The sequence below is a fragment of the Eptesicus fuscus genome, chromosome 8 (assembly GCF_027574615.1).
Source record: "Eptesicus fuscus isolate TK198812 chromosome 8, DD_ASM_mEF_20220401, whole genome shotgun sequence".
In the NCBI taxonomy this organism is placed as follows: Eukaryota; Metazoa; Chordata; class Mammalia; order Chiroptera; family Vespertilionidae; genus Eptesicus; species Eptesicus fuscus.
The window spans coordinates 34836231-34846677 of record NC_072480.1 but is presented as its reverse complement, the minus strand read 5'-3'; the positions used below and the strand labels follow the sequence as shown (position 1 = coordinate 34846677).

General features: G+C 36.5%; 1 pseudogene; it reads right to left on the bottom strand.

The window, feature by feature from the left end:
* Window positions 1-5333: 5333 nt before the first annotated feature.
* LOC103288412 (14-3-3 protein theta-like) lies at window positions 5334-6127 on the bottom strand (annotated as a pseudogene).
* Window positions 6128-10447: the final 4320 nt, after the last annotated feature.

Sequence of the window (10447 nt, the reverse complement as noted above, 5' to 3'; positions counted from 1 at the left end):
GATAATCAGTGCTTCATCATTAAAATGTTTTTGCTACCATTCCTTAGTCCAACACCTCATCCATTCTTACTATTCTCTATCCTTACTAGGGTTCTGCTGCTTACTTGATCATTCTTAAAAGGAATATGTTTTAAATCTTATCAGAAAAAACCTTCATTAAAACTTATGGATTATATTCAACGAATATTTCACTTCTAAAGTCTTACTTAAAAACAAATGGTTTGTTACATATATTTTCATAATCATGTATATGGATATATATGAAACAAAATAAATGTTATAATATAGTCATATGTATATAATATCCTATCTAATAATATAGTAATATGCAAATAACCATCACTCTGCTATGCCCATGATTGGGCAGCGGGAGGCTGGGGGACGGGACTCGTGAGTCCTGCCCCCTGCGCCTCTCAATGGCCGGATCCGTCACCGCTGAGGGGAGATCCCTCAGCGTTCGCAGGTCTGAGCGGTGGCGGTGGTGGTGGCGCCCCTGAACCCGCGAATGCTGAGGGGTCTCTCCGGGGGCGGCAGCGGCAGCAGCTCCTGGACCCGCCTCCATGCACCTGCACTCGGGGAGGGCCTGGTCAGCAGCCGCTGAGGCTGCTTCAAGGGCCAAAGAGGGAGGCAGGGCCAGACCCCAGTGGCCTCAGCTGCTGTGGGGCCCGGGGAGCCAGGCAGGGCTGGACAGGCAACCTCAGGGTGGGCCTGGGGGTGGGTCCAGCGGCGCAGCTTGACAGCAGACAGCAGGGCCTGCTTGGCTGTTGCCGCGGCGACCCGGAAGCAGACAAGCGCAGCTGCAAGCAGCACCCAGCAGGGCTTGCTTGCCCATCGCTATGGTGTGGAGTAGGCAAGCCCCACAGAGAGCAGAGTACCACAGGGAGCGGGCCTAAGCCGTCAGCAGGACATGCCCTGAGGGCTCTCAGATTGGAGAGGATACAGGTTGGGCTGAGGGACCCCCCGTGCATGAATTTCATGCACCGGGCCTCTAGTATGTATATATGAGACATATAATGAATATATAGTAGAACATGTATATATGTGTGTGTACAGTATTTAATGTCCCATAAATTTCATTTTAAGAAAACACAACACTTGTTTCTTTGATTATGCCAAACCCTAAATCTAAAATGCTAACCTCATATAACCATAGTTCACTCTTCTTTTGAGTTCCAACTTATGAAGTTAAAAAATATATCCCAGCTAATCCAATTTCAATGATTTTTCCTTTTGTCTAAATTTCTATTTTTTATAGCTAAAGAAACTCATTTCATACTTGATTCAAAATTTACTAAATTTAACTATACCAATTTTATAGTCCAGAAAGTAGAATTGTAATGTATCTTGCATTAAATTCTTACAGAATCTAAAGTTGTATACCTTTTTACATTTCAGTTTCTTGGTGAATATGTCTTTATTATTTAGTGTACTGATAAAATAAAATTTAAAAAGACATCATCGCCAAAACCGGTTTGGCTCAGTGGATAGAGCATCGGCCTGCAGACTGAGGGGTCCCGGGTTCGATTCCTGTCAAGGGCATGTGCCTTGGTTGCGGGCACATCCCCGGTGGGGGGTGTGCAGGAAGCGCCTGTCGATGTTTCTCTCTCATTGATGTTTCTGTCTTTCTGTCCCTCTCCCTTCCTCTCTGTAAAAAATCAATAAAATATATATTTTTTAAAAAAAGACATCATCTATCTTCTTTATAAATAAAATAACTTTGCCTATTTTCATTTTCCATTTAGTTTCAAATTCTTTGTGTCTTGTGAATAATAGGTTTACTGGATGAATTGGAGGGTTAGAGGGATTTAAGGATAAATCTTAATGAAAACACATTATAGTGGGAAATATCTGTTAAAAAATTATGTTGTTTACAAGATGTCACACTAAAATATATCAAAATAATAAATAAAGATCTAAAAATCTGTGTAGCACAGAATTCAGTTCCGGATTTTTCCCTCTAAGTATTTGCTGTGTATGTATTTGAACACTATGCAAAATGCTTTTATCCATTCTCTACATTTCTGTTATCATTATTTCCTAGCTTCCTCTATAGTTTCCAGAAAAACATCATACACTCATATTTTTCAATAACTTTTAATTGGTTGAACATAGAATCAAAGCGCTTAAAACATATATAAAATGTGTTGAATTTATTTTACTTAACAATGAATATTATAATAAGAAATAGTAATAGTAGACGTATTGTGAAAATCAGCTATAATAATCATTTCAAAATTGAACATTAAAGACAGTTACATGGTCCACTTTTTGTAAAATGTGCTACTGGAATTTTAATAACACAAAAATATCTAAAAGCACCCTCCTTTAAAATCTCATCTGAAAAAAATTATTGAAAATTTACTCTATTTTATAATGATTTAATGAAAGTTAATTTGGTTTATATAGTTTAAATAGGATTGTTTTTTGAAAGGTTTTAGAAAACCCAGGATAAAAAAATTTTAATCTTCATATTTTATATTTCATGCATTTCTATTTATAGATAGAACCTGTCCACATCCCTATATTGTACAATATTTTTTCAAATAATGACTTTTTACTGTTCAGCAGGGTAGTTCTATATATACTAGTAGCCCGTTTGCACGAAGATTCGTGCAATAGACCTTCATTCACCTGGCTGCTTGCACCAGTTTTCTGCCGGCACCGGGGACCCAGGCCTTGGCTGTGGCCACCGCCTTCTGCCTTCTTTCAGGGTCGGGGCTTGGCCCCTGGCGGTGGCCTTGGGCTCGGCCGCACCCAACATCCCTGCAACCCAATTGCAGGAGCCGACCCCCCTGCAAAGGTTTCCTGGTGGGCGTGGTTGGTGGGCGTGGCTTGGGCGTAGCGAAGGTGCGGTCAATTTGCATATTTGTCTATTATAAGGTAAGATTTTATTCAAATTTTAGTTGATGTTAGAAAATTTTATTAATTCATACTTCTGTAGTATTTCATTGTTTAAAAAATACACAAGTGAATATGAGAAAATTCAATGGCACTGTGGTTTATTTTTATATGGAAATTTTCTCAAGGGTGTATCTTCTCTAAGGCATTAAGACTTTTAAACTTGTTTTGGCTCTGTGTCCCATTTTCTTTTCAATTGTTCTCACAATCTTCAATTGCTCCAATTGAAAGTTGTGTCTCCATACATTTTAGTCTATTTCTGTTGTAAAAATCCAGCAGAAAAGCTGAACACACCATGCTATTAATACTCATTTCAATCAAAGCCTAAGGAAAAAGCCTCCATAGTTCCAAATTAAGAAAGGAATTGAGGATATTTGCAGCTTCATTATGTGGAGGCAGATTCTAATTTAAAAGGTAGTACTTCTACTCCAGCTGATGTATGGTGCTGCCCTTAGAAGTGCAATTAAGCTGTGTTAGTAGAGAGGTCACTTCAGAAATCATGGAAATTAAACATTTATAACATTGGATCAAAAGTGATTTGTGCATCAAACTGATCATCTTCCATTTATACAATTACCCAGTCCTTAGATTGCTTGGGTCTCAAAACATAAAAACCATTAATAGGGCAAAAATAAGTATGAAATGAGCATTAGATGCAGTTTCTAATGAAAAATGTATTAGTCCATGCTAATGCAACCAAATAGAAGTTAAAAAGATCGAGGTAAGCGCAATCGGCTACAGCAGAGCATAATCACTCATGATGCTCCAGGAGTAGAAAAATCAATGCTTCCAAAGGCTTGGAAATTTTAGCAAAACGTGTGACTTATAGAAAGTAAGGTCCATACTTTCCACTGGGCATCCCTTTCTGCTCTGAACATCATATTGTAATAGGAATATTGGTAAAATTTTACATATATCAAATAAGTAATACAAATGTCTTCCAAGGCTTGCTATACGGCACGCTAGAGGTTAGGAATTAAGCCAAGAATATAGTTCCTCTTTTATGAACTCAGAGATTTCTGCTGAGGGTGAGGCAGCAGCTGCAGTTCTACTCATCTCTCTGTAGGATGTCTCCTTCAACGGAGAAGAGGTCAGATAAAGAGAACCAAGGGTTTGGTTTTACAATGCAAGGTTCAAGACTTTCTGACCCATGGGGCCATGTATACATAACCCTGAAATTAACCTTCACATAATGCATATGAGGCAATCACCTGGTGTATCTATTTGTTTTTCAAAAATCTAGGGCGTTTTAAGTTTTCTCTGGTTAAATTTGTGTGATATCCCATTTAGATTTGTAGTCACTTTTGTGCCAACTTATATGCCTGCACATCTGATAATGTTTATTTAATGTTAAATTGTTTTTCATCTCTCTTCTATACTGTTACAAAGGGTCTTTTTTGTTGGCAGAATCATTTTATTTTGCAAACACTAGACTATCGCCTATCACGAATTTGGCAGAGCATTTTCTGCGTTGGAATGAAGATTACTAAATTCCCTTCTAATTGTAAGCTTAATTTATGATTCTATTGTTTTCATTGAGCTAAATTAAATAAAATATACTATGGAAATAGATTAGTTACAAAAATGTGAGGATTATGCATAATATGGTTTTCATATTTTAAGTCAATGCAAATTTGACAATCAAAAACATCTACAACTACAGAACTCTCAAGTATTGCACTATCTTCATCCCTATGACATTAGACTACTTCAGGAAACTCTTGACAGCAGTTCATTGTTCTGAAAAGATAATCTGAATACACATTAAACCTTTTTATCTTTAAAAGATGGCATTAAAATACTGTTTACTCTCCAAGACTTTTTGAAATACTCATGTCAAAACGCTTGCTTTGCTATTTTCATTAATGAGTAACCATGACATCACAACTCTTATCCTTACTTAATCAAGTCACTGTGTATTTTATTTTTTTGGAGTTGTAAGTGAATTTCTATTAGGAAGAAACATTGCCATCTGAAACAGCATCAAATAAAGAATGAATAAGGAAATTCCCTGTTGTCTCAGATGCATGAAACCTCAACCATATGTGATACGGGAAGCATTTCAATGTGTGACCCCAACCAAGAAATGTCAAATGCTTTCCCATTCAATCTAATACTTTTGGATTCCTACCATAAAGGAATACATTAAGAAATGGAGAAGTTGATCACTGAAAGGAAACCCCCTAAGAAGAGTAAGGGAGGGAATGGAGAAATGAATAAGTTATGTAAAACACTCTTTATTTTGTAATTAAATACATTTTCATATCTTCACAGTAATATAAAACAGTCACTTGCAGAACTGGTTCATATTACTTAAATACCAAATACATTTTTAGTCCTCTATGTAAGTGTTTGGAAGTTACTTATGTTTATGAAGCTATTAACACTTTTCTACAGCAGTAACTGCACACCAGGAAGGCCGAGACAAACACAAATCAAGGAATGGAGCTTTCCCACAGCTGCAGTGTGAGAAGGCTATAAACCGTTGATTGAATACACATGAATGGGTTTCTTTGCTTGAGGAAATCCCAATGGAAAAAGAATGGAGATGTGGACAAAGGTTTCTGGAAGGAGGACACCCTGTATGCAGTTAGTTTCCTGCCCCTTCCGGCCACAACACATTCTTCTCCTGCACTGTCTGATGTCCATAATGTGAGGCTGTCCCTAAGCACCTGCGTGATGAAGGTGCTGTCTTTGTATGAGTCTTCCGTGCTAATGAAACACGGTTTTAGCCAGGGTGCAGGCTAGCGTGGGGTTATTAAGGATCTCATAGTAAAATGCAGAAAAGTTAAGAGCCAGACCTAGGTAAATTGGGTGTGTGGGCTGCATCTCTTTCTTGCTTACATCAAAAGCCTCTTGGTAAGCTCCTTGGAAATTATCTATCTTTTTCAATCGTCACCACATGCAACTTCCGTGGTACATGCAGATGGACCTCAGTTTAGACTCCACTCTCTCCCAGTAGTCCTTAACCAGCTGCAACAGTCCTTAACCAGCTCCCACGTCTTGTCGGAGACGTCAGTGTTCTGCTGGATGCTCCCGATGACCCTCCAGGCGGACCTGCGCCCCTGTCCCTGCTCTTGTAGGCCACCGAGAGCAGGTTGCGCTTCTCCTGGGACAGCTTGCACCTGCTCCCTCCCGGTCTTTGTGCAGGTGGCCAAGTCTTGGTAGCGCTGGGCCTGTTCCGCCAGCTGGCCAGCTTCGCCTTCTGGGTCAGCTCTGTCTTCTCCATGGGGAAGCACTGGCCAGGATGGAGGAGGCATGCGGAGGGCCGTCTCTTCTCCACGTGGATGTGCGAGTCAAGTCCCTCTGTATTAACACACAGAATTAAAAACACAATTCACATAGTACAAGAAAACACCAGATTTTAATCCAGTTTTTTTTAAAAAAATTCTTTAATTCCAAATCCCATACAAAATTATTGCTTATGTTGACAGAGTAAAACCACACAAAATAAGACCTACTCATCATTGCCAAAAATTGAAAAAGGGCCTTAGCTGGTTTGGCGTAGTGGATAGAGTGTCAGGCTGCGGACTGAAGGGTCCCTGGATTCTAGTCAAGGGCACATGCCCAGGTTGCAGGCTCAATCCCCAGTGTGGGGCGTGCAGGAGGCAGTTGATCGGTGATTCTCTCTCATCATTGGTGTTTTCTCTCTCTCCCTCTCCTTCTTCTCTGAAATAAAAAAATTAAATAAAATAAATAAAAATTGAAAAGAGTAAAAATAAATAAAAATGTAACTGATTTAAATCTCTCTATGTCTCTTTACCTATCTACATCTACAGTTATCTATCTTCATATATATATATCACCGTAATTCCAGAAATACATCTGAAAATGCATATCATTGCCTACTTTCTTAAGTGGATTTGGTAAACAAGAAAAGGCAAAGAGAAATCTCTTAGCTCTAAATCCTGACCACTCTCCCTTTTCATAGAATTCTGTGAAAATTAGGTGAAAGTAAAAAAAAATAATAATAATCAGACAGAAATCTGAAATTTCTGAAATTTCTTTTAATTTGGAGCAAAGCAGATGGTTAGGTTAAGCAGAAATTCTGGGGATACATGCACAAATCTAAAACATCCTAATAACAGAAGCTGTGCATAAAGCTTGTGTTTCTCCAAGAGGCATGGGATACCACTTTACTAAGCATTTTTCTGCATGTCTATCGGGAGGATAGCTGGAGAGTGAAGACAAAATTATCATAATCACCCAGAGCTAATTATCTCCTTCAGTAAACAGGAATTTAGCAGAAAGCAAGTTAAATGAGAAAATAGATAAGGCAAAATACTCTAAGGAAGGATGAAGGCCAGGGAAATAAAGTTCCCCAGGAACTCAGATGAAGTTCTCTCTCCAGATGGACCCTAACAATGCCATGGCCCCCAAACCATGTGATACCAGCTGTTTCCTTCAAGGAACTATAAATGGAATGGGAATGGCTGAGAATGAGTCAGTGAGAAGTGAGGAGTGAGAAGGGGTTAGGGAAGTAAAATACTATAAGGCAGTTGCCACTATTGAAGTGAATCTTTAGGAGACCCTCAAATATGAGGAAAAGATTCAGACCTAAGTGATATGTTCCACATGAACGCACGATTAATTTTCCCGTGTGTTCAGGAAGGAGTGGAGAACCATATAAGGACAATTACAACTTAAGGAGAAAATCAATTGCTCACTAAATAGCCAGGTTATATGCTAGAAGTTTGGAATCTATATATATATATAAAATCCTAAGCAACCATTAAAACCTGTTGACCTTTCCACTGGTTGACCAGTCGCTATGACACACACTGACCACTAGGGGCCAGACACTCAATGAAGGAGCTGCCCCCCTGGTGGTCAGTGCACTCCCACAGCAGGAGCGTTGGCTCAGCCAGAATCCGAGCTCATGGCTGGTGAGCCCAGCTGCGGCAGCTAGAGCCTCTCTTGCCTCTGAGGCAGCACCACCAAGCGACAGCAGAGGCAGCAGGTGCAGCAAGGCCAGGATGAGCGGGAGCAGCGTGGCACCTGGCCCCGGCTCGGGCTCCTCCCTGGCCACCTGCTACTTTACACATTGCTACATCCCCCGATTGTGAGAGGATGCAGGCAAGGCTTAGGGATCCCACTGGTGCAGGACTCTGTGCACCAGGCAGGCCTTTAATACTTAATAAAGCAACATTGGTCTAGGAATGAATTACAGGGGAATCAAAAATTGTTCATTTGTAACGTGTATATTGTAATCATCAAGGAATTTATATTCTGAAGGTATCTGTTGTAGGTGGGAAAGAGAGGTTGCAGACAATAAATGAGAAAACTTTAATAATGTTAATGGGAATAATGTTTTAATTAGATTAATAATTGATTTTAGACACTAAAATTAAGAAATTTTAAAGAAATGTCTTTTAAAGTATTATTTTTCATTGATTAGTGTTGAATTTACAGAAAATTTTGAAGTTTAATTAAACACAGGATATGGCATAAGTATTTTCATCCTAAAAACAGCTAATTTAAAAAAATAATTTAGCTTGATTTTAACGAAATTAACAAAAGAAAAGCTCTATTACTTAGGATTCAAAGGAAGTACAAAATTATTGTGATTCATTGTCATTTTTAAGAACAGTTCACAGAAAATAATTACTAAAAAGCATTAAAATTTCTTATCAAACTAAATCCATGACTCCACACAAATGCTATTAATACTTTCCAGACATGAGTGGACTGTACATAGATTCAATATACTCCTAACACCTCAAAGGCATATAAACATCTTGGTAATTTTTGAGACAAGCTTCTCCATTATACAAAATTCATTCAAAATGTCACACAATTTCTCTAAAGCCTCAATTCCTTTAAAATATTTAACATTTATTAAGATTATTTTATAAATTATTATAAATTATATACTCACACACATGAATAAGCATCAAAGAAAAAAGATTAAACAGATGTTTGGGTTGAAGTACACATCTGCTAGCAGTGGAGATATTTTATGTGTGCTAAATTGCAGCTGCCTCTTATTTTTCTCTAGATAGTAAATACTATAAGTAAAAAAAGGTATTTTACCAATTAAAATAATCATCAGATTGTGAATATTTATTTTTGTAATTCCAAATGTTGTATTTATTTCATGTTTTTAAAAATCTGACAAAAAGTATATTTGTATCCAAAGTGGGATTTACCTGTATAGTCATATTTGTAATGATTACTTATAGCTGTATACTAGTTATTAAAATAATTGTGTTAGGATAAATTGTGTAATTGACTAATAAGAATATCTTTATTGTTGTTATTAGTAAGAAGATGCTAATTAGAATCACTTTCTGATTACGTACATGCATATTTTATATTTCCATAAATAGTTACATTTTTTTCTTAACAACAAAAGAAAAAAAAAGTCATGATTTATTTTCAGCTGTGGCAACCTGGAAAACAAACTGAATGAGCAAACTTTGAACAATGGTGCACAGATTTAAAAAGGGTGCAGTAACTTAAATAATTAAGTAGGTGTTGCATATATATTTTTGCAGCTGACATTTATTACATTTGCATATTGTTCATTTCTGGAAATGTTGAGTTTATTTTGAAGTTGATAAAATATTTTATTAAAATAACAATGAAAATTTTAAATATCAGGAAATAGGCCAAAAAATTGTAGAGGTTTTGTGGAAATATACTTGATACCAAAATTATTCACAAGGAAAATAGGGAAATACCTTTTTAATAAAATGGCAATTTTCATTAATAACATCTTTATTTTATTGTTAAGCATATATATGACAACATTTGATAGACAATCCCAAATTTCTCAACTTTTCACCATTCTTATCCCCAACAGCTTCCTGTTTATTTAGCCATGAAATAAAGTGAAGAAGATTATATTTGTAATATAAAAACATAATTTCAAATATTAGAAAAGGTACTTATTTTTTGCATGAAATATGGCCTCCAAAATTTTGTGTAAAACTTCCATTTTTTTGGCATAGACATATAGGTAATATAGAAGATTTTAGTGTATATTACACTACTATAATTCAGGCTATTTACTAAAAAATTTGTTTTTATTTCCTAGGAGCTGCTAAATTTCTCTTGATATATTTATTTATAAGTCAAATTTAAAAGGCACCAGTTAGTTTAATTTTTAATAAAGTGCCTTTAGAAACCTAAAGTTAATATTGTAAAAACCAATATTACATAGTTCAAAACATATTTAAAATTACAGCATAAATTACATTTGTTTAATGTATATTAGTATGATAAATATAATTTATTCAATATATATTTACTTTATGATGAGGAATTGTATTGGAGATAATAGCGTGAAATAAAAATGTGTGATGACTGTGCATTTCATCTCAATGTGTAATTTAAAAAAAAAAAGAATATATTTGTAGAGTTTACTTCTACCTAATACTAGTTGAGGATTTTTTAAATATAACTAATAGGATAGTCTCTGAAAGAACACTTAATATTTAACATTTTACTTCGTCTATAAGAATATGAATGCTCTTTTTTCTCCAGAAGAAATCTTGTAAATTATGTACCTTGAAAGTGAGTTTTTCCCCAATGCTAATATCATCTT